Source organism: Solanum lycopersicum, chromosome 8 (assembly GCF_036512215.1).
Source record: "Solanum lycopersicum chromosome 8, SLM_r2.1".
Lineage (NCBI taxonomy): Eukaryota > Viridiplantae > Streptophyta > Magnoliopsida > Solanales > Solanaceae > Solanum > Solanum lycopersicum.
The window spans coordinates 44960670-44986121 of record NC_090807.1 but is presented as its reverse complement, the minus strand read 5'-3'; positions in this window follow the sequence as shown (position 1 = coordinate 44986121).

Sequence of the window (25452 nt, the reverse complement as noted above, 5' to 3'; positions counted from 1 at the left end):
TGATCGTAGATGTTCTTGTGATGATGACTTCCAGATTTTGGGGAATAATAGATGTTGAATTTTAAAAGTTAATGAATTGGTCTTTATTTAATGAGTTTAAGTCTTCCGCATTACTTTCTGTTGATATTATATTGAAATGTTAAGGTTAGATTGGTTGGTTCGCTCACATAGGAGGGTAAGTGTGGGTGCCAGTCGCGGCCCGGATTTGGGTCGTGACAAACTTGGTATCAGAGCATTAGGTTCGTTGGTCTCATCACACAAGAACAGGTCTAGTAGAGTCTTAAGGAACGGTAGGGGGACGCCTTTACTTTTCCTTGAGAGGCTATAAGACTTTAGGAAAATTTCACTCTTTCATTCTTTCTTTCGTGCTACTACTTGAGTCCAATTGGTATCTAGGCGATACGAACTGGTATCTGACCATCTTCACTCTCCTTCGCAGATGGTTAGAACTAGAGCAACGACTACGCCAACACCAACACCGGCCAGACAAGAAACCACTAAGCCAACCACTGGGGTTGTGGCTCGAGGGAGAACAGCGGCAAGGGGCCGTGGTAGAGGACGAGCACCTAGCCTATCTGATACTAGGGCAGTGACTCCTCCACCGACTAAGGAAGTAATAAGAGAAGGGGAGGATGGGGAAACTGAACAAGTACAGAATATGGGATTGCCACCCCAACCAACCGTAGATATGATCAATCAGGTTCTCGCCTATCTCAGTGGGTTGTCTTATCAAGGTCAGGCACTTCTAGTGTTTTCTGCGCCAACACCTCCGGTTTCAGAAGTACAACATGCAGCCACTATGGCTCCTCGTATAGATGCCTCATTGGACATAGGCACTTTTCCACGTTTGACTACTGGGCCTATAATGATAAATGATCAGCATGAACTTTTCAGTAAGTTCTTGAAATTGAAACCTCCGGTCTTCAAGGGTGCTAAATCGGAGGATGCTTATGATTTTCTGGTTGACTGTCACGAGCTACTACACAAGATGGGTATAGTAGAACGGTTTTGTGTGGAGTTTGTGACTTATCAGTTTCAAGGGAACGCCAAAATGTGGTGGCGGTCAAATATTGAGTGTCAACCAACAGAGGCACCACCTATGACTTGGGCCTCATTCTCTAGCTTGTTTATGGAGAAGTATATCCCCCGAACATTGAGGGATAGGAAAAGGGATGAGTTCTTGAGCCTAGAGCAAGGTAGGATGTCGGTCAATGCATATGAGGCTATGTTTCGTGCATTATCGCGGTATGCCACCCAATTATGTTTCAGTCCACAAGAGCGAATATACTGGTTTGTGAAGGGGTTGAGGTCTGAATTGCGGATTTCGGCCTTACAGATAGCGGCAACGGCAAAATCCTTCCAAGAAGTGGTAGATTTCGTGGTAGAGGTGGAAGGAGTGAAGCCAGATGACTTCACCACGACATCGACATAAAAGAGGTTTCGAAAGGGAGGTGAGTTTAATGGTTCTTAATCTAGAGGACAAGGTTCCGGAGGTTACTCAGTTTGACCAATTCAGTCTTCACTAAAGACTGTAGTTGGGGGTCCACCTCAGACTGGTCAACACTTCTCTGAGAGACCTATGCTTGACTCCAGAGAGTGTTATGGATGTGGGGAGACCTGACATATTAGGAGGAATTGTCCAAAACAGAGTTATAGACCCCCAATGGCTAGAGGTAGAGGTGGTCATAGTAGAGGCCGTTATTCTGGAGGACGTGGTGGTCGAGGTAATGGTGGTCACCAAAATGGTCGAGGTGATGGGCAAACTGGAGCCACTACATCACAACATGGTAGGGGCAACAGACAGACGAACGATAGGGCCCATTGTTATGCTTTCCCTGGGCGGTCTGAAGCGGAGGCATCTGATGTTGTCATCACAGGTAATCTTCTGGTTTGTGATTGCATGGCTTCTGTATTGTTTTATCCTGGATCCACATTTTCTTATGTATCTTCCTCATTTGCTAATGGTCTAAATTTACATTTTGAATTACTTGATATGCCTATTCGTGTTTCTACTCCAGTGGGTGAGTCTGTGGTAGTTGAAAACGTGTATAGGTCTTGTTTGGTGAATTTTGTGGGGAGCAACACTTATTAGATTTGGTTATCTTAGAAATGGATGATTTTGATGTAATTCTGGGTATGAGTTGGCTTTCTCCGCAATTTGTGATTTTGGATTGTAATGCTAAAACGGTGACGTTAGCCAAGCCTGGGACAGATCCATTAGTTTGGGAGGGTGACTACACTTCCAATCCAGTGCGTATCATCTCCTTTCTTCGTGCTAAGAAAAGGGTTAGTAAAGGGTGTTTAGCTTTCTTGGCACATCTCTGGATGACACTACTCAAGTACCTTCGATTGAGTCGGTTTCGATAGTCCGCGAGTTTTTGGATGTGTTCCCTGCAGATCTTCCTGGTATGCCACCAGATAGGGATATTGACTTCTGTATCGATCTTGAACCGGGCACACGCCCAATTTCTATACCCCCTTATAGAATGGCTCCCGCAGAGTTAAGAGAATTAAAGGCACAACTTTAAGAGTTATTGAACAAGAGCTTCATTAGACCAAGTGCATCCCCTTGGGGTGCTCCGGTTTTGTTAGTAAAGAAGAAGGATGGGAGTTTTCGAATGTGTATAGACTACAGACAACTAAACAAGCTAACCATAAAGAACAAGTATCCTCTTCCCCGCATTGATGACTTGTTCGATCAGTTACAAGGTGTTTGTGACTTCTCTAAGATTGACTTGAGATCCGGTTATCATCAATTGAAAATATGGGCAACGGATGTGCCAAAGACTGCTTTTCGAACGAGGTATGGGCATTACGAATTTTTAGTTGTGTCTTTTGGTCTTACGAATGCCCCTACTGTGTTCATGAGCTTGATGAACGGGATTTTTAAGCCATATTTGGACCTCTTCGTGATCGTATTTATTGATGATAAACTGATATACTCAAAGAGCAAGAAAGAACATGAAGAGCATTTGAGAATGGTATTGAAAATGTTGAGGGAGAAAAAGCTTTATGCCAAGTTCTCTAAGTGTGAGTTTTGGCTAGATGCAGTGTCCTTCTTGGGGCACGTGGTTTCTAAAGAAGGAGTGATGGTGGATCCTTCTATGATTGAGACAATGAAGAATTGGGTAAGACCTACTAATGTGTCAGAAATAAGGAGCTTTGTTGGGTTAGCTAGCTACTACCGTCGATTTGTCAAGGGATTCTATTCTATTGCTTCCCAATTGACGAACTTAACTAAGCAAAATGTTCCATTTGTATGGTCGGACGAATGTGAGGAAAGCTTTCAGAAGCTCAAGACTTTGTTGACTACCGCACCTATCCTTACCTTGCCAGTAGAGGGTAAGAACTTCATTGTTTATTGTGATGCATCCTATTCGGGTTTGGGTGCAGTGCTAATGCAAGAGAAGAATGTGATTGCTTATGCTTCAAGACAATTAAAAGTTCATGAACGTAACTATCCAACTCATGATTTGGAATAGGCTGCGGTAGTGTTTGCATTAAAGCAATGGAGACACTATTTATATGGGGTTAAGTGTGACGTCTACACGGATCATCGTAGCCTTCAGTATGTCTTTACTCAGAAGGATTTGAACTTGAGGCAACGTAGATGGGTGGAGCTACTAAAGGACTACGATATCACTATCTTGTATCATCCGGGAAAAGCGAATGTTGTAGCGGATGCTTTAAGTAGAAAGGCGGGAAGCATGGGAAGTCTAGCTCACTTGCAAGCTTATAGACGCCCATTGGCTAGAGAGGTTCAGACTCTAGCTAATGACTTGATGAGATTAGAAGTAAATGAGAAGGGAGGATGGTTGGCTTCTGTGGAGGCAAGATCTTCCTTTCTTGACAAGATTAAGGGAAGACAGTCTGATGATGAGAAACTACGCAGAATTCAAGATAAGGTATTGCGAGGAGAGGATAAGGAAGCACAAATCGATGAGGAAGGTGTTTTGAGGATCAAGGGAAGGGTATGTGTACCCCGCGTCGATGATTTGATCAACACTATTCTGACAGAGGCTCATAGTTCAAGGTATTCTATACATCCGGGTGCAACCAAGATGTATCGTGACCTAAAGCAACACTTTTGGTGGAGTAGAATGAAGCGTGATATTGTTGACTTTATTGCAAAGTGTCCAAACTGTGAACAAGTAAAGTACGAACACCAAAGGCCCGGAGGAACACTTCAGAGAATGCCCATTCCGAAATAGAAGTGGGAAAGAATTGCAATGGACTTTGTGGTTGGTCTTCAATGGACAATGGGTAATTATGACTCTATTTGGGTGATTGTTGATAGGTTAACTAAGTCTGCTCATTTTATTCCAGTTAAGGTTACTTAAAATGCCGAGAAGTTAGCCAAGATCTATATCTTAGAAATCGTTCGATTGCATGGGGTTCCACTATCCATCATATAAGATATAGGTACGCAGTTTACTTCTAAGTTTTGGAAAACATTGCATGCGGAATTGGGTACTAGGTTGGACCTTAGTACTGCATTCCATCCTCAGACTGATGGTCAGTCTGAGCGAACGATTCAAGTGCTAGAGGATATGCTTCGTGCGTGCGTGATAGAATTTTGTGGCCATTTGGATAGCTTCTTACCCTTAGCGGAATTTTCATACAATAATAGCTATCACTAGAGCATTGATATGGCTCCATTTGAAGCATTGTATGGTAGGAGATGTAGGTCCCCCATTGGTTGGTTTGATGCATTCGAGGTTAGACCTTGGGGTACTGATCTTCTGAGAGATTCAATGGAGAAGGTGAAATCTATTCAAGAAAAGCTTCTAGCAGCTCAAAGTAGACAGAAGGAGTATGCTGATCGGAAGGTTAGAGACTTGGAGTTTATGGAGGGTGAACAAGTCTTGCTGAAGGTTTCGCCCATGAAAGGGGTGATGCGGTTTGGTAAAAGGGGTAAGCTAAGTCCAAGGTACATTGGTCCCTTTGAAGTACTTAAGCGAGTAGGGGAGGTGGCTTATGAGTTAGCCTTGCCTCCAGGGCTGTCGGGAGTGCATCCGGTATTCCATGTGTCGATGTTGAAAAGATACCATGGGGATAGAAATTACATTATCCCTTGGGATTCAGTTTTGCTTGATGAGAATTTGTCTTATGAGGAGGAACCTATTGCCATTCTAGATAGAGAAATTCGCAAGTTGAGATCAAGGGAGATTGCATCCATCAAAGTTCAATGGAAGAATCGACCCGTTGAAGAAGCCACTTGGGAGAAGGAGGCGGATATGCGAGAAAAATACCCACATCTTTTTACAGATTCAGGTACTCCTTTTCGCCCTTGTTTTCCTTCTTGTGATCGTTCGGGGACGAACGATGGGTAAATTGGTATCTATTGTAACGACCTGTTTAGCGTTTTGAGCAGCAGATTTTATTTCTGGAAAAACAGGCTGAGGCGATGGACCCAACGACGAACCATCATGGGAACGACGGACCGTTGCAGGGTCTCGTTTCAAAACACTTAGAAAAACTGAAAATTGGGTACTGAAATCGACTCTCTGAACTTCGTAACGGAATGGCAGGACGGACCGTCACAGATTCTTCAGAGAAATTGAGTCTCTGAACTCTGTGACAGGCAGCAGGACGGACCGTCGCAGGCGCGAAGGGCCATCACAGAGTGCGAAATCCCAGTCTGGGTCGGATTTCTTGATACATTTTAAGGGACGTTTTTGACAATTCTTGCCTTAATTATAAGATTAGTGGGTTAATGTTAATAAGTCTAATTACTTGGGGGTTAAAAGAGGTAACCTTAAGTTAATTAGTGGGTTATTATTGCCATCTTTTACACTTGATTATATGTTAATTAAGGTAAAAGAAAGAGGGTTTGAATAAGAAAAAAAAAAGAACAAAGATAAAACAGAAAAAGAAAGAGAACAAGTAGAGAGAGAGAGAAATGAAGAGGATAGCAAGGATTTTGAGAAGATAGCTTGTTGATCGTAATTCTTCGGTGGAGGTAGGTTATGGTTTTCATGCTTTCATAGTAAACTCTTAATAGGGAATGATATGTATTGGTAGTATTGTAAACCCTGCTATGTGCTTAATTGTATGCATGCATGAACGTGATTATATAATTCTGATTATATTAAGCATGATGAAGTTATTGAATCCCAAATCTTGATAAAAACCTAATCTCTTTTTAATGATGATGCCTTGGTAAGGGAGAATGCTTGATGAACTAAAGTAATGAGATTGATGATGCCTTTGTAAGAAAGAAGGCTTGATGAATTGATGGAAGGAGATTAGGGGATCGGGTGTAACGAACCGACACGTAGAATTAGGGGATCGGGTGTCACAAACTGACACATAGAATTAGGGGATCGGGTGTCACGAACCAACACGTAGAATTAGGGATCGGGTGTCACGAACCGACACGTAGTATTAGGGGATCGGGTGTCACGAACCGACACGTAGTATTAGGGGATAGGGTGTCACAAACCGACACACAGATTTAGGGGATCGGGTGTCACGAATCGACACAGAGATTTAGGGGATCGGGTGTCACGAACCGACACGTATATTTAGGAGATCGGAGTGTCACGTACCGACACAAGAGGATTAATGAATATTGAGGGAGCGGAGTGTCACGTACCGACACAAGAGAAATAAAGATAACAAATCTTGAAAGATATTAATATACTTAATCTAATGAACATGATTCCCAAATGAGTATGGTATCGAGGCTTGAGTCCTCATGTGTGAACTTGACGGTAATTGTTAATGATATAGTATTTGTTGTTGCTACATGTTGAGTATAATAGTTGATTTTATGATATTACTTGGTATATATTGATTTCTATTTTGAGTTGGCCGATGATATCTACTCAGTACCCGTGTTTTGTACTGACCCCTACTTTTATGTTCTCTTCTTGTTTATTTGTGGAGTGCAGCAAACGTGCCATCGTCCTCAACTCAACAGTAATTCAAGCCAGTCTTACTACATCGGAAATTCAGGGTGAGCTAATTCTTCTAGCTTGGACTTGATCTTCTTCTTCAAGTCTTCATGCCTTGAACTTCCGGCATGGACTAGCTTCTTATGTATTTTTAGCTTTTAGAATACTCTTAGATTAGTCATTTGATCGTAGATGTTCTTGTGATGATGACTTCCAGATTTTGGGGAATAATAGATGTTGAATTTTAGAAGTTAATGAATTGGTCTTTATTTAATGAGTTTAAGTCTTTCGCATTACTTTCTGTTGATATTATATTGAAATGTTAAGGTTAGATTGGTTGGTTCGCTCACATAGGATGGTAAGTGTGGGTGCCAGTCGCGGCCCGGATTTGGGTCGTGACAGTTTTGGAGTATAATAATATATCATCTATATATATGATACAGTTTTGAAATTGGTTAAAATATTTGTCCATAAAATGTTGATATCTACCTGGTGCATTTTTATATCCAAATTGTAATACATTGCATTCATAAAATCCTTGTGGTACTGTAAATGCTTTTAATTGTTTTGATTATTCTTCTAGTTTTAGATGGTAAAATCCTGATTTACAGTCAAATTTACTAAAATAATTATATCCTTATATTTGTCTTATTTTAAGTATTTTATTAGGTATTTGGTAGTTATATGTTTTAGTTTTAGCATTTAAATTTCTGTAGTCAATAACCATTCTACTTTTACCTCTTTTTTGTTCACTGTGTTTTATTACTATAAATGCTGGGCTTGAATGTTTACTATTACTTTCTTGTATATAATTTTTTTCTAGTAATTCATTTATATGTATTTTAAATTCTTGTAAATCATCAAAGTTATATTTTAACGGTTTTTGTGTTATTATACTATTTTCATTTATTAGTTCAATTTTTACTTTTGTTTTATGTTTTTCCCATCCTTGTAATGACTCTTCATTATATAATTGTTCTAGTTGTTCATTAATTATTTTAACTTTGTCTAGTGTAAATATAATTATTTCTAATTGAAAGGTCATTTGTATGTCTATATAAGGGGCATTTGCCTTCATAAATAAAACACACCTCTTTCAAAAAATCTCTTCCACTACTCTCTTCTCTCTCTTTACGCTTCCACCCCAAATTGGTATCACAGCTAGCTAGTTAACAAATTAAGCTAATAACTATGGAGAAATCTGGAGCTACAAATCTACAGAATCAGGTATTCACTCTTAAACTTATGAGTAGCTTAATAAATTTATTCCTATAAATCTCTTGTTGATTATAATTGTTTATCATGACTTAATAATGCTCTAATAAGCATCTTTAGAAGGTTTGCTACAAAAATATTATTCGAATAAGTATGCCCAGACTATGTCATCCTAAGGTTGAAACAGGTAGGCAAGAAGGCCGTTTAGGGGAGTAAACAAAGTTGAGGCGCTGTTAGGTAACTAATCAAAGAAGAAAGCTGTAGTAGTGACTGAACGAGATGATTATTAAATCATTATTATTTCATAATAAATAAGTATAATCCATTTAGAGGTTGGAAGGAATAAAAACTTTTAGCAAAAATGAATAAAATGAGTACCTATTTAATAGATAATGATGATAATTATAAGATATTACTACTCTATATATTAAATGATTTGAGTACTGATATAAAAAGAGAAATTTATGACAAATTGGGAACATATGAGATAATAGAAATAACAACCCAAGGTTGGACTGAGTTAACCATACAAAGTATACAGAATGTACTTTATTATGATATGTATGATTTATATGATGATTTAGATATTTGAGATTAAATATGAATGAATATTGGCTAAGGCGATATGGTAGAAATAACAGGTTAAAAAAGATTAAATATCCAGATAAATTAAGTAAGCTTTTTAAAATATTATATAAAAAATTATGATGGATAAAAATAAAAATACTAAAATAAAAAGAACCAAGATAGATAAAAAGGTAAGAAAAATATTGAAAAAATTAAGACCCTTGTATATAGAATATGAACTATCGCAATTAGTCAAAACGGATAATAATAAAAAAGATGAATTAATAAATATAATTTTGAAAACAGAATACAAATATGTTCGCTATTTGAAAAAACAATATTGACAAAGAAATTTATAAACAACAATTAATAGAAAAAATAACGGAAAAAATAGCTGAAAAAGAACAAGAATTACAACATAGAAAAAGAAGGTTAGAAGAAAATATATTAGCAGGAACATGTAATAAATCAATACTAGCACAAAGAAAAGATATATTTATGTTAGAATTAGAATTAGATTGTCTTGAATATGAATTACAACATAATATAATACATAAATTATAATGAACAAAGAAGAATTTGCAGTAGACGAAAAAACATATGAAAATCAAGACGGAATGATAATAAAAATAATATTTTCAAATCTAGGAAGAAGATATAAAAAATAGGAAATAATCTATACTTAATGTTAGAAAAAGAAACAGCAAATTTAGAAGATAGTTTAACAGCTATGATAAGAATAACAAAAGAAAATGATGAAATAGACAAATCAAAAGAAATTAAAAAAATAAAAATACAAGCAAAACAAGAAGTACAACATTTAGAAGAAATAAAAAATACAAGGATAAGTGAATTAGAAAAGGAATTAGCTAGGTTAAAATTATTATATGAGAATAAGCAAAAATAAAAGGAAAAAGATAAAGAGCTTGAATTAACTAACGAAATAAAAGAAATGGAACAAAAATAAAATGAAGATATTGAGGTAAATGAAATAGATGAAAATGAAAATGACCAAAAATCAGAAATAAGTGACATAAGTGAGACATATACAGAAATCTTAGAACAGATAAATAAACTAAAAAATTAGAAATAAACACAGGAGATATGAATAGACCTAGTAGGTCAAGAGTAAAATCCCCAGATAATAGTCCCAGAAATAGTCCTAGAAGTAGTCCTAGGTGGACACCACGAACTTATTATACAGAAAGTTATCAACAATCAGATAGAAATAAAGCAATATTACTATGGACAGGAAATATATCTAAACAGTTAATAGATAACAAAATAGAAACAACAAAAACACCAAGATACATAGAAAGAACATTCGTAGGAACAACCAAATTATGGATAGAAAATCTACCTTCAGAAAGTTTAGAAGTACTTAGGAATGATAAGAAAACGGATGGATCCCCATCAGCAACAAATATAGATATACTAGACAAATATGAATCAACAATAAGAAGTGAATATGGAGGTATGACCACGGATATAAGAGAACAAAATGGAGAAAAAATAATAAATAGACAACTTATGACAAAATTAGCTATATGTAAAATGTGTTATATAGAAGAATATACTTGTGCATTCAAAAAATATTATTACAAAGCTAAATTCAATTTAGACGAAGCAAAAGAAATAAGAAAACAATATTTTACAAAATTACCAGAACCATTTAGTATAAAAATAATAAAAGATTGGAATAATGAAGGAATGGTAGATACTTTAGGAGCTAGAATAAAATTTCTATGTCAATGGTTTACACAATTATGTGAGAACCAAAAAGAAAAAATAAAAATGGAAAAAGTACTAAATAAAAATCTATCATGTTGTATAAATAAAATTGCACCACAGTTTGGGTGTACAAATAAAAAACAAAAATCCAAAAGATATAAAAATTATAGAAAAAATAAAACTAAGTATAAATATAAAAAACCAAGACGAAGGTATTATGTAAAAAACTATAAAATGAAAAGACCATATAGACCTAAAAGAAAAATATCCCAATGTACATGTTATAATTGAGGAAAGATAGGACACATAGCTAGAGACTGTAAATTACCTAAAAATCCAAAAAGAAAACAAATTGCAGAAATAGGTATAGATGATGACAAATATATGCAAATAGAATACATAGACTATGAATTAAGTAAAAACTATAGTATATATGAAGTATCAGATATAGAAACTGAAAATGGAGATTTAGATAATGAAATAGAAGAAGAAGAAATATATTGTCTAAAAACGAAATAATATCTAAAGAGAATTATGAAGATGAAGAATCATCACACCAAAAAATTATATTTGATAATACACTTTTTGAAAAAATACTTGACATACCTATACTAAAAAACTGGTTTAAAAGACAGAAAGAAGAATACTATGTAGTTAGTCAAAAAGAACACATGATAGATGGTTAATATACAAGCGGAAAAGCATATATACCTATAATAAGCAAAAGAATAATAAATAAAGAAATACAAAACATAAAAAATAAAGATACACCCATTGAAATATATTTAGCAGATGATAGAATAAAACATCCTATAGAAAAAAGTGTAATAAGTGCAGTTAAAGGAAATTTAATATACCAAAAATTTAAATTTATAATAAGTGCCAATAATACAGTAGCATTAACAGATACAAACATAGAAAAATCATTAGTATTATATTGGAAAATGTCAGGAATAGAGTTAGCACCAGGAAGTAAGGTATTCACAGCAAGATGTAAAAATCTATATATATTAATAACAAAACATAAAATAACAGCAAGAAATAAAAGTGATAAAATAAAAATAGAAAATCCTTTTGAAAGAATAATTACAGTTATAGATGATAATGACTATAGTTATAAAGAAATGGATGCAGAAGAAGAATTGGAGTTAGTAAAAGAAAGATTGAGTACCTCAAGTACACAAAATACAAACACATTAAATATGATAACTTGAGCTTCCTCATCAAGAATAAGTTCATCTAAAAGAAAATATGAAATATCACAAGATTTAGGAGAAATGACAATATATCATTATTTTATAACAGGAGTAATGTACCAGAGAAAATATAAAATCATGATAAACACAGGACAAGAAGAAAATCATATAACAAGAGAACTAGTATTAGAAGAAGACATTATGAAAATAGGACATATATGCCATGGATTACCTAGTGAAATAGTAAATACAAATGAAGAAACAACAGAAAAAGAAATAATTATAGGAGGAATTCCATTAAAAATACAATTTAAGATATATGAAGGAAATCATAATATTACATTAGCAATAAAATGGTTAGAAATAGTTAAACCATATAGCATAGAAAATGAACAATTAACAATAACTTGTCAAAATAAGAAAATAATTACAAAAAGAACAAAATGATTAATGAAAATATTTATACTTGCAAAAATTATTGTAGAAGGATATCACAACAGATACTATACCCCTATGATAGATACAGGAGCAGAAGCGAATATATGTAAATATAATTGCTTACCAGAAGATAAATGGGAAAAATTAAAAACACCTATGGTAGTAAGAAGATTTAATAACGAAGGATGTATGATTAAATATAAAGCAAAAAATATAAAAATACAAATATGGGATAAAATACTAACAATAGAAGATATGTATAATTTTGAATTTACCACAAAAGATATGCTATTAGGAATGTCATTTTTAGATAAATTTTATCCACACATAATAACAAAGACACATTGGTGATTTACCACACCATGCGGAAACAAAAAAGGAGCAAAAAGAGTAAATAATAAACAACGAAAACCTATGGAATAGATAAAAGGAAGTGAAAAACTAAACCAAGAAATGGAAAATATAAATCAGAAAAAAATATCACAATTAGAAATAATTATATTTACAATAGACAAAGTTAAAATAATTAATGAACAACTAGAACAATTATATAATGAAGACCCATTAGAAGGATGGGAAAAACATAAAACAAAAGTAAAAATTGAACTAATAAATGAAAAGAGTATAATAACACAAAAACCGTTAAAATATAACTTTGATGATATACAAGAATTTAAAATACATATAAATGAATTACTAGAAAAAAATTATATACAAGAAAGTAATAGTAAACATACAAGCCCAGCATTTATAGTAATAAAACAAAGTGAACAAAAAAGAGGTAAAAGTAGAATGGTTATTGACTACAGAAATTTATATGCGAAAACTAAAACATATAACTACCCAATACCTAATAAAATACTTAAAATAAGACAAATACAAGGATATAATTATTTTAGCAAATTTGACTGTAAATCAGGATTTTACCATCTAAAACTAGAAGAAGAATCAAAACAATTAACAGCATTTTCAGTACCACAAGGATTTTAAGAATGAAATATATTACCATTTGGATATAAAAATGAACCAGGTAGATATCAGCATTTTATGGACAACTATTTTAACCAATTAGAAAAACTGTATCATATATATAGATGATATATTATTATACTCCAAAACATAAGATGAACATATAGAATTATTAGAAAAATTTATACATATAATTAAACATTCAGGTATAAGTTTAAGTAAAAGTAAAGCAGAAATTATGAAACCACATGTCACGACCCAAATCCGGGCCGCGACTGGCACCCACACTTACCCTCTTATGTGAGCGAACCAACCAATCTAAACCTTAATATTTCAAGGTAATATCAACATAAAGTAATGCGGAAGACTTAAACTTATTAATAAAATCAATAACTATTATTATTCCCAAAATCTGGAAGTCATCATCACAAGAACATCTATAATCAAATTACTAAACTAAGAGTATTCTAAGAAGCTAAAAATACATTAGAAGCTAGTCCATGCCGGAAGTTCAAGGCATCAAGACTTGAAGAAGAAGATCCAGTTCAAGCTAGAAGCATTAGCTCACCCTGAATTTCCGATGTAGTAAGACTGGCTTGAGTTACTGTTGATTCAAAGATGACGGCACATTTGCTGCACTCCACAAATAAACAAGAAGAAAACAATAAAAGTAGGGGTCAGTACAAAACACGGGTACTGAATAGATATCATCGGCCAACTCAAAATAGAAAACAGTATGTATTAAGCAATATCATAAAATCAACTAATATCCTTAGCATGGAGCATTTACAGTTACCATAACCCTTGGTTACAACACCAAGCACATCAATGAGGACTCACACCTCCTCATCATACTCATTTGGGAATTTAGTTCATTAGATTGGATATATTAACATATTTCAAGATTCATTATCTTTATTCCCCTCGTGTCGGTACGTGACACTCCGCTCCTCAATATACTATCCTGGTGTCGGAATGTAACACTCCGATCCTCATTCTATCCTGGTACCGTAACGTGGCACCCGATCCATATTCTATCCTGATGTCGGAACGTGACACCAGATCCATATTCTATCCTGGTACCGGAACGTGGCACCCGATCCATATTCTATCCTGGGTTCGGAACGTGACACCCGATCCATATTCTATCATGGTACCAGAACGTGGCACCCGATCCATATTCTATCCTAGTGTCGGAACGTGACACCCGATCCATATTCTATCCTGGTATCGGAACGTGGCACCCGATCCCCTAATCTCACCGCTTTCGTTCATCAAGCCTACTTTTATACCAAGGCATCATCATTAACAAAGTAGATTAGGGTTTCTTTTCAAGATTTGGGATTCAATAGCTTCATCATGCTTATTTATTCACAATTACATAATCACATCATTTATGCAAGCATACAATTAAGCATATAGAAGGTTTACAATACTACTAACACATATCATTCGCTATTAACAGTTTACTACGAATAGCATGAAAACCATAGCCTACCTCCACCGAATAATTGCGATCAACAATCTATCTTCTCAAAATCCTTGCTATCCTCTTCGTTTCTCTATCTCTCTACTCGTTCTCTTTCTTTTTCTGTCTCTCTTTGTTCTTTCTATTTTTCTTATTCAAACCCTCTTTCTTTTACCCTAATTAGTATATAATTAAGAATAAAATATTGCAATAATACCCCACTAATTAACTTAAGGTTACCTCTTTTAACCCCAAGAATTTGAGTTATTAATATAAACCCACGAAATATATAATTATAGCAGGAATAGTCCAAAACGCCCCTTTAAAACTTAACCAGAAATCCGACTCCACTGGGATTACGCAAGCTGTGGCGGGCCGTCGCGCCTGCGACGGTCCGGCCTGCTGTCCGTCGCATAGTTCATAAACTTGATTTTTGGGTGAATGGCCTATGACGGTCCGTCACACCTGTGACGGTCCATCCTGCCACTCCGCTACAAAGTTCAGAGAGTCGATTTTCAGTACCCAATTTCAGATTTTCTAAGTGTTTGGAAATGAGACACTGCGACGGTCCGTCGTGCCCATGACGGTCCGTCGTTGGGTTCGTCGCCTCAGCCTGTTTTTCCAGAAATAAAATCTGCTGCTCAAAACGACTAAACAGGTCATTACAATAGATACCAATTTACCCATCGTTCGTCCCCGAACGATCACAAGAAGGAAAACAAGGGAGAAAAGGAGTACCTGAATCCGTAAACAGATGTGGGTATTTTTCTCGCATATCCGCCTCCTTCTCCCAAGTGGCTTCTTCAACGGGTCGATTCTTCCATTGCACCTTGATGAATGCAATCTCTCTTGACCTCAACTTGCGAACTTTTCTATCTAAAATAGCAACAGGCTCCTCCTCATAAGACAAGTTCTCATCAAGCAAAACTGAATCCCAACAGATAATGTAGTTTCCATCCCCATGGTATCTTTTCAACATCGACACATGGAATACCGGATGTACTCCGGACAGCCCTGGAGGCAAGGCTAACTCATAAGCCACCTCTCCAACTCGCTTAAGTACTTCAAAGGGACCAATGTACCTTGGACTTAGCTTACCCCTTTTTCCAAACCGCATCACCCCTTTCATGGGCGAAACCTTCAACAAGACTTGTTCACCTTCCATGAACTCTAAGTCTCTAACCTTTCGATCTACATATTCTTTTTGTCTACTTTGCGCCGCTAGAAGCTTTTCTTGAATAGACTTCACTTTCTCTATCGAATCCCTCAAAAGGTCAGTACCCCAAGGTCTAACCTCGAATGCATCAAACCAACCAATGGGAGACCTACATCTCCTTCCATACAATGCTTCAAATGGGGCCATATCAATACTTGAGTGATAGCTATTATTGTATGAAAACTCCGCTAAGCGTAGGAAGCTATCCCAATTGCCACCAAACTCTATCACAGATGCACGAAGCATATCCTCCAACACTTGAATCGTCCTTTCAGACTGACCATCGGTCTGAGGAGGGAACGCAGTACTAAGGTCCAACCTAGTACCCAATTCCGCCTGCAATGTAATCCAAAACATAGAAGTAAACTGCGTACCTCTATCTGATATGATGGATAGTGGAATCCCATGCAATCGAATGATTTCTGAGATATAGATCTTGGCTAACTTCTCTGCATTGTAAGTCACCTTTACCGGAATGAAATGAGCAGATTTAGTTAACCTATCAACAATCACCCAAATGGAGTCATACTTACCTATTGTCCTTGGAAGACCAACAACAAAGTCCATTGCAATTCTTTCCCACTTTCATTCCATAATGGGCATTCTCTGAAGTGTTCCTCCAGGCCTTTGGTGTTCATACTTTACTTGTTCATAGTTTGGACACTTGGCAATAAAGTCAACAATATGACGCTTCATTCTGCTCCACCAAAAGTCTTGTTTTAGGTCACGATATATCTTGGTTGCACCCGTATGTATAGAATACCTTGAACTATGAGCCTCTGTCAGAATAGTGTTGATCAAATCATCGATGCGGGGTACACATACCCTTCCCTTGATTCTCAAAACACCTTCCTCATCGATTTGTGCTTCCTTAGCCTCCCCTCGAAATGCTTTATCTTGGATTCTCCTTAGTTTCTCATCATCAAACTGTTTTCCCTTGATTTTGTCAAGAAAAGAAGATCTTTACTCCACACTAGCCAACAATCCTCCCTTCTCATTTACTTCTAATCTCATCAAGTCATTAGCTAGAGTCTGAACATCTCTAGCCAATGGGCGTCTAGAAGCTTGCAAGTGAGCTAGACTTCCCATGCTTCCCTCCTTTCTACTTAAAGCATCTGCTACAACATTCGCCTTCCCCGGATGATACAAAATAGTGATGTCGTAGTCCTTCAGTAGTTCCATCCATCTCCTCTGCCTCAAGTTCAAATCCTTCTGAGTAAAGACATACTGAAGACTACGGTGATCCATGTAGACCTATCACTTAACCCCATATAAATAGTGTCTCCATTGTTTTAATGCAAACACTACCGCAGCCAATTCCAAATCATGAGTTGGATAGTTACGTTCATGCACCTTTAATTGCCTTGAAGCATAAGCAATCACACTCTTCTCTTGCATTAGTACTGCACCCTAACAAGAATAGGATGCATCACAATAAACAATGAAGTTCTTACCCTCTACTGGCAAGGTAAGGATAGGTGCGGTAGTCAACAAAGTCTTGAGCTTCTAAAAGCTTTCCTCACATTCGTCCGACCATACAAATGGAACATTTTTCTTAGTCAAGTTCGTCAGTTGGGAAGCAATAGAAGAGAATCCCTTGACGAATCGGCGGTAGTAGCTAGCTAACCCAACAAAGCTCCTTATTTCTGACACATTAGTAGGTCTTACCCAATTCTTCACTGTCTCATTCTTAGAAGGATCCACCATCACTCCATCCTTAGAAACCACGTGCCCCAAGAAGGACACTGCATCTAGCCAAAACTCACACTTAGAGAACTTGGCATAAAGCTTTTTCTCCCTCAACATTTCCAATACCATTCTCAAATGCTCTTCTTGTTCCTTCTTGCTCTTTGAGTATACCAATATATCATCAATAAATACGATCACGAAGAGGTCCAAATATGGCTTAAAAATCCCGTTCATCAAGCTCATGAACGCAGCAGGGGTATTCGTAAGACCAAAAGACATCACTGCAAATTTGTAATGCCCATACCTCGTTCAAAAAGCAGTCTTTGGCACATCCGTTGCCCGTATTTTCAATTGATGATAACCGGATCTCAAGTCAATCTTAGAGAAGACACAAGCACCTTGTAACTGATCGAACAAGTCATCAATGCGGGGAAGAGGATACTTGTTCTTTATGGTTACTTTGTTTAGTTGTTTGTAGTCTATACACATTCGAAAACTCCCATCCTTCTTCTTTACAAACAAAACCGGAGCACCCCAAGGAGATGCACTTGGTCTAATAAAGCCTTTGTTTAACAACTCTTGATGTTGGGCTTTTAACTCTCTTAACTCCGCGGGAGCCATTCTATAAGGGGGTATCGAAATGGGGCGAGTACCCGGTTCAAGGTCAATACTGAAATCAATATCCCTATCTGGTGGCATACCAGGAAGATCTGCAGGGAACACATCCAAAAACTCGCGGACTACCGAAACCGACTCAATCGAAGGTACTTGGGTAGTGTCATCCTTGATATGTGCCAAGAAAGCTAAACACCCTTTACTAACCATTTTCTTAGCATGAAGAAAGGAGATGATACGCACCGGATTGGAAGTGTAGTCACCCTTCTACACTAATGGATCCGTCCCAGGCTTGGCTAATGTCACCGTTTTAGCATTACAATCCAAGATCGCAAATTGCGGAGAAAGCCAAGTCATACCCAGAATTACATCAAAATTAACCATTTCTAAGATAACCAAGTCTACATAAGTATTGCTCCCCACAAAAGTTACAAGACAAGACCTATACACCCTTTAAACTATCACAGACTCACCCACCGGAGTAAAAACACGAATAGGCATATCAAGTAATTCACAATGTAAAGTTAGACCATTAGCAAATGAGGAATATACATAAGAAAATGTGGATCCAGGATCAAACAATACAGAAGTCATGCAATCAAAAACCAAAAGATTACCTGTGATGACAGCATTAGATGCCTCCGCTTCAGACCGCCCAGGGAAAGCGTAACAATGGGCCCTATCGTTCGTCTGTCCATTGCCCCTACCTTGTTGTGATGTAGTGGCTCCAGTTTGCCCATCACCTCGGCCATTTTGGTGACCACCATTTCCTCGACCACCACGTCCTCCAGAATAACGGCCTCTGCCATGACCACCTCTACCTCTAACATTTGGAGGTCTGTAACTCTGTTTTGGACAATATCTCTTAATATGTCCAATCTCCCAACATCCATAGCACTCTCTGGGTTCATGCATAGGTCTCTCAGAGAAGTGTTGACCGGTCGGAGGTGGACCCCCAACTACAGTCTTTAGTGAAGACTTAATTGGTCGGATTGACTAACCTCCGGAACCTTGTCCTCTAGAGTAAGACCCATTAAACTCACCTCCCTTTCGAAACCTTTTTGATGTTGATGTCGTGGTGAAGTCATCTGTCTTCACTCCTTCCACCTCTATCACGAAGTCTACCACCTCTTGGAAGGATTTTGCCGTAGCCGCTACCTGTAAGGCTGAAATCCGCAACTTTGACCTCAACCCCTTCACAAAACGACGAATCCGCTCTTGTGGACTGAAACAAAGTTGAGTGGCATATCTAGATAGTGCATAAAACTTAGCCTCATATGCATTAACCGACATCCTACCTTGCTCTAGGCTCAAGAACTCATCCCTTTTCCTATCCCTCAAAGTCCGGAGGATATACTTCTCCATAAACAAGTTAGAGAATGAGGCCCAAGTCATAGGTGGTGCCTCTGTTGGTTGACACTCAACATGTGACCGCCACCACATTTTGGCGTTCCCTTGAAACTGATAACTCACGAACTCAACACCAAACCGTTCTACTATACCCATCTTGTGTAGTAGCTCATGACAGTCAACCAGAAAATCATAAGCATCCTCAGATTCAACACCCTTGAAGACTTCAGGTTTCAATTTCAAGAACTTACTGAAAAATTCATGCTGATCATTTGTCATTATAGGCCCAGTAGTCAGACGTGGAAACGTGCCTATGTCCAATGAGGCATCCATACGAGGAGCCCTAGTGGCTGTATGTTGTACCTCTGAAACTGGAGGTGTTGGTGCAGAAAACACTAGGGGTGCCTGACCCTGATCAGACAACCCACTAAGATAAGCGAGCACCTGATTTATCATCTCTGGGGTAGGCTGGGGTGGCAATCCCTCATTCTGCACTTGTTCATTTTGCCCATCCTCCCCTTCTCTTATTACCTCCTCAATCGGTGGAGGAGTCACTGCCCTAGTATCAGATGGGCTAGGTGCTCGTCCTCTTCCCCTAGAGGACGTCCTCCCATGACCTCTACCACGGCCTCTTGCCGCTGCTCTTCCTCGAGCTACAGCCCCAGTGGCTGGCTCGGACGCCTCTTGACTTTCCGATGTTGATGTTGGCGCGGTTGTTGCTCTAGTTCTAGCCATCTGCGAAATAGAGTGAAGATGGTCAGATACCAATTTGTATCACCTAGATACCAATTGGACCCAAGTAATAGCACGAAAGAAGGAAAGAAAGAATGAAATTTTCCTAAAGTTTTATAGCCTCTCAAAGAAAAGTAAAGGCGTCCCCCTACCGTTCCTTAAGACTCTACTAGACTCGTTCTTGTGTGATGAGACCAACGAACCAAATGCTCTGATACCAAGTTTGTCACGACCCAAATCTGGGCCGCGACTGGCACCCACACTTACCCTCCTATGTGAGCGAACTAACCAATATAAACCTTAACATTTCAAGGTAATATCAACATAAAGTAATGCGGAAGACTTAAACTTATTAATAAAATCAATAACTATTATTATTCCAAAAATCTGGAAGTCATCATCACAAGAACATCTATAATAAAATTACTAAACTAAGAGTATTCTAAGAAGCTAAAAATACATAAGAAGCTAGTCCATGCCGGAAGTTCAAGGCATCAAGACTTGAAGAAGAAGATCCATTCCAAGCTAGAAGCATTAGCTCACCCTAAATTTCCGATGTAGTAAGACTGGCTTGAGTTACTGTTGAGTCGAAGATGACGGCACGTTTGCTGCACTCCACAAATAAACAAGAAGAAAATAATAAAAGTAGGGGTCAGTAAAAAACACGGGTACTGAGTAGATATCATCGGCCAACTCAAAATAGAAAACAATATGTATTAAGAAATATCATAAAATCAACTAATATCCTTAGCATGCAGCATTTACCGTTACCATAACCCTTGGTTACAACACCAAGCACATCAATGAGGACTCACACCTCCTCATCATACTTATTTGGGAATTTAGTTCATTAGATTGGATATATTAACATATTTCAAGATTCATTATCTTTATTCCCCTCGTGTCGGTACGTGACACTCCGCTCCTCAATATACTATCCTGGTATCGGAATGTGACACTCCGATCCTCATTCTATCCTGGTACCGGAATGTGGCAACCGATCCATATTCTATCCTAGTGTCGGTACATGACACGCGATCCATATTCTATCCTAGTACCGGAACGTGGCACCCGATCCATATTCTATCCTGGTGTCGGAATGTGACACCCGATCCATATTCTATCCTGGTACCGGAATGTGGCACCCGATCCATATTCTATCCTGGTGTCGGAACGTGACACCCGATCCATATTCTATCCTGGTACCGGAACGTGGCACCCGATCCCCTAATCTCAATGCTTTCGTTCATCAAGCCTTCTTTTATACCAAGGCATCATCATTAACAAAGAAGATTAGGGTTTCTTTTCAAGATTTGGGATTCAATAGCTTCATCATGCTTATTTATTCACAATTACATAATCACATCATTCATGCAAGCATACAATTAAGCATATAGAAGGTTTACAATACTACTAACACATATCATTCGCTATTAAGAGTTTACTACGAATAGCATGAAAACCATAACCTACCTCCACCGAAGAATTGCGATCAACAAGCTATCTTCTCAAAATCCTTGCTATCCTCTTCGTTTTTCTCTCTCTCTACTCGTTCTCTTTCTTTTTCTGTCTCTCTTTGTTATTTCTATTTTTCTTATTCAAGCCCTCTTTCTTTTACCCTAATTAGTATATAATTAAGAATAAAAGATGGCAATAATACCCCACTAATTAACTTAACGTTACCTCTTTTAACCCCCAAGAATTTGAGTTATTAATATAAACCCACGAAATATATAATTATAGAAGGAATAGTCCAAAACGCCCCTTTAAAACTTAACCAGAAATCCGACTCCACTGGGATTACGCAAGCAGTGGCGGGCCGTCGCGCCTGCGACGGTCCGTCTTGCTGTCCGTCGCATAGTTCAGAAACTTGATTTTTGGGTGAATGGCCTTTGACGGTCCGTCCTGCCACTCCGTTACGAAGTTCAGAGAGTCGATTTTCAGTACCCAATTTCAGATTTTCTAAGTGTTTGGAAACGAGACCCTGCGACGGTCCGTCGTGCCTATGATGGTCCGTCGTTGGGTTCGTCGCCTCAGCCTGTTTTTCCAGAAATAAAATCTGCTGCTCAAAATGACTAAACAGGTCGTTACACCATAGATAGAATTTCTAGGAATACAAATAGAAAAAAATGGAATAAAAATGCAAACTCACATAGTACAAAAAATAATTACTATTGATGAAAATATAGATACAAAAAAGAAATTACAATTATTTTTAGGATTAGTAAATCAAGTAAGAGAATATATACCAAAATTAGCAGAACATTTAAAACCACAATATAAAAAACTCAGAAAAGATATTGAATATCATTTTGACAATAAAGATAAAGAACACAAAAAAAATATTTAGAAATTATGCAAAAAACTACCAAAATTATATTTTCTTGATGAAAATAAAGAGTTTATTTATATTGTTGAAATAGACTCAAGTAATCATAGTTATGGAGGAGTTTTAAAATACATATATAACAAAGAAAAAATAGAACAATATTGTAGATATTTTTCAGGATCTTATACAGAAGCACAAATCAAATGGGAAATAAATAGAAAAGAATTATTTGCATTATATAAATGTTTATTAGCATTTGAACCATATATAGTTTGCAATAAATTTATTGTAAGAACAGATAACACACAAGTAAAATGGTGGATAACAAAAAATTTAGATGATTCAGTTACAACAAAAGAAATAAGGAGATTGGTATTAAATATATTAAATTTTACATTTACAATTGAAATTATAAAAACAGATGAAAATCTCGTTGCAGATTACCTATCAAGAAAAAGGAACACAAACTGAACCAGATACGACAGAAGAAATACTCAAAGCTATTACTACACTTTCTACGAAAGTAGACAGTATGAGTAAAGAGTTACAAAATTTGAAAACTAAAAGTCAGCAGCATGACTATAAATATGCGGAGATATGTCGATCGGAAGACTCAAAAATTCCAGAGCTACAAGGAGACGATGGGAAACTCCATAAAACCCATAACAATGTTTATTTAAATGCAGCTACAACCAGCACATCTATAGCAAGACAATCTACAAAAAAGGAGGAGAATAAACTAAAATATACAAATACAAATTTGAATAAACTATTCTCAAAACCATACACTCCTCAAAATACCCAAAAAGACATATTTGTTACCCCACAAACAAATACTTATAAAGCCAGCCTAGACTCTCAAAAACAGACATATAATTACATAACAAGAACATACATAGAAAATATACATAGAGTACAAACATTTCTAAACCTAAACCCAGAGCAAAAGAAACAAAAAACACAACTGAAGACTATATAACCCAACATTTACAAGGATACAATAAGCTAATTGCACAAACAGGAACCAACCCAAATCTAGTAGCAACCTGCTACAACTACGGATTATTAAGTACTGTATATACAATAACGGGAGACGAGATATCAAAGATACCGGAATTATATAAAGCCTTTTTACAATATAAAAGAGTAACTAAAGGGACTCTTTTTTATATAAAGTTTTACGCAGCTACAGCAGAGATACTATATGACGAAGTTAAACCTACAATACAAGCTATAAAGATTGGACTTACAAGAGAAATGATAATCCCAGAAAAAATAGATATCCAAGAAGAAATACAAAAAGTGGATATTCCAGAATTTTATGCAAATAAAAGAACGAATAGCTACTATACTAAGTGAGATAACAAATAATTACTTAAACGAAAATGCAATTTGGACATATTACAACAGAGACCAGACAATCATCTACTCAAATTGCAAAGAAATAAGAATAGCAGATATGGAAGATCTAAGACAATGGATATTGAGTTTTCTAAAGCCAGAACAAATACCTACGACAAGAGCTATATGAAAGACTTTTATTTCAGCCAAATTGATGACAAGATATTGGAAATTAATAGGAAAAAAATATGCTGATCATATATGTTCAAAATGTGAAGGAGAAGACAATTATGTGACAGACGTCCAACTAGAATAAAAGATGTGAAGAACAATATATTGGAAAGAAAGAAAGAAGAAAGAGACATAAATATATATGTACAAATTAGGTCATAGTCATTGTCGGCCCTTTGGCAAAAGTTTATTTTTTTTTCTTGTAAAAAGTTGTAAAGTTAATAGTGTCAGTATGTCTTTATCGTAAATAGTAAGAGTCAAGTAACTGTGTAAATAGTAAGAGTCATGTTACTATGTAAATAGTAAAGGCCAATTGTCTTTTAATAAAGATGAAAGGTCATTATTGTCACGACCCAAATCCGAGCCGCGACTGGCACCCACACTTACCCTCCTATGTGAGTAAACCAACCAATCTAAACCATAAAATTTCAATGTAATATCAACATAAAGTAATGCGGAAGACTTAAACTTATTAATCAAAACTAATTCAATAACTATTGTTTTCCAAAATCTGGAAGTCATCACCACAAGAACATCTATGATCAAATTACTAAACTAAGAGTATTCTAAGAAGCTAAAACAAATAAAAACTAGTCCATGCCAGAACTTCAAGGAATCAAGACATGAGGAAGAAGATCCAGTCCAAGCTAGAAACATAAGCTCACCCTGAATATCTGATGTGACGAAGACTGGCTAGAATTGCGGTTGAGTTGAAGACGACAGTACGTTTGCTGCACTCCTCAAATAAACAAGAAGAAAAACATAAAAGTAGGGGTCAGTACAAAACACGGGTACTGAGTATATATCATCGGCCAACTCAAAATAGAAATCAATATATACCAAGTAATATCATAAAATCAACTATGATACTCAACATGTAGCAACAGCAAGTACTATATCATTAACAATTACCGTCAAGTTCACACATGAGGACTCAAGCCTCTATACCATACTCATTTGGGAATTATGTTCATTAGATTGAGTATATTAACATCTTTCAAGATTCATTATCTTTATTTCTCTTGTGTCGATACGTGACACTCCGCTCCCTCATATTTATTAATCCTCTTGTGTTGGTAAGTGACACTCCGATCCCCTAGTACTATGTCTCGAAACGTGACACTCCGATCCCCTAAATCTACGTGTCAGTTCGTGACAACCGATCCCCTAAATCTACGTGTCGGTTCGTGACACCAGATCCCCTAAATCTACGTGTCGGTTCGTGACACCCGATCCCCTAAATCTCCGTGTCGGTTTGTGACACACGATCCCCTAATCTACGTGTCGGTTTGTGACACCCGATCGCCTAATCTCTTTCTATCAATTTATCAAGCCTTCTCCCTTACCAAGGCATCATCAATCTCATTACTTTAGTTCATCAAGCCTTCTCCCTTACCAAGGCATCATCATTAAAAAGAGATTAGGTTTTTATCAAAATTTGGGATTCAATAACTTCATCATGCTTA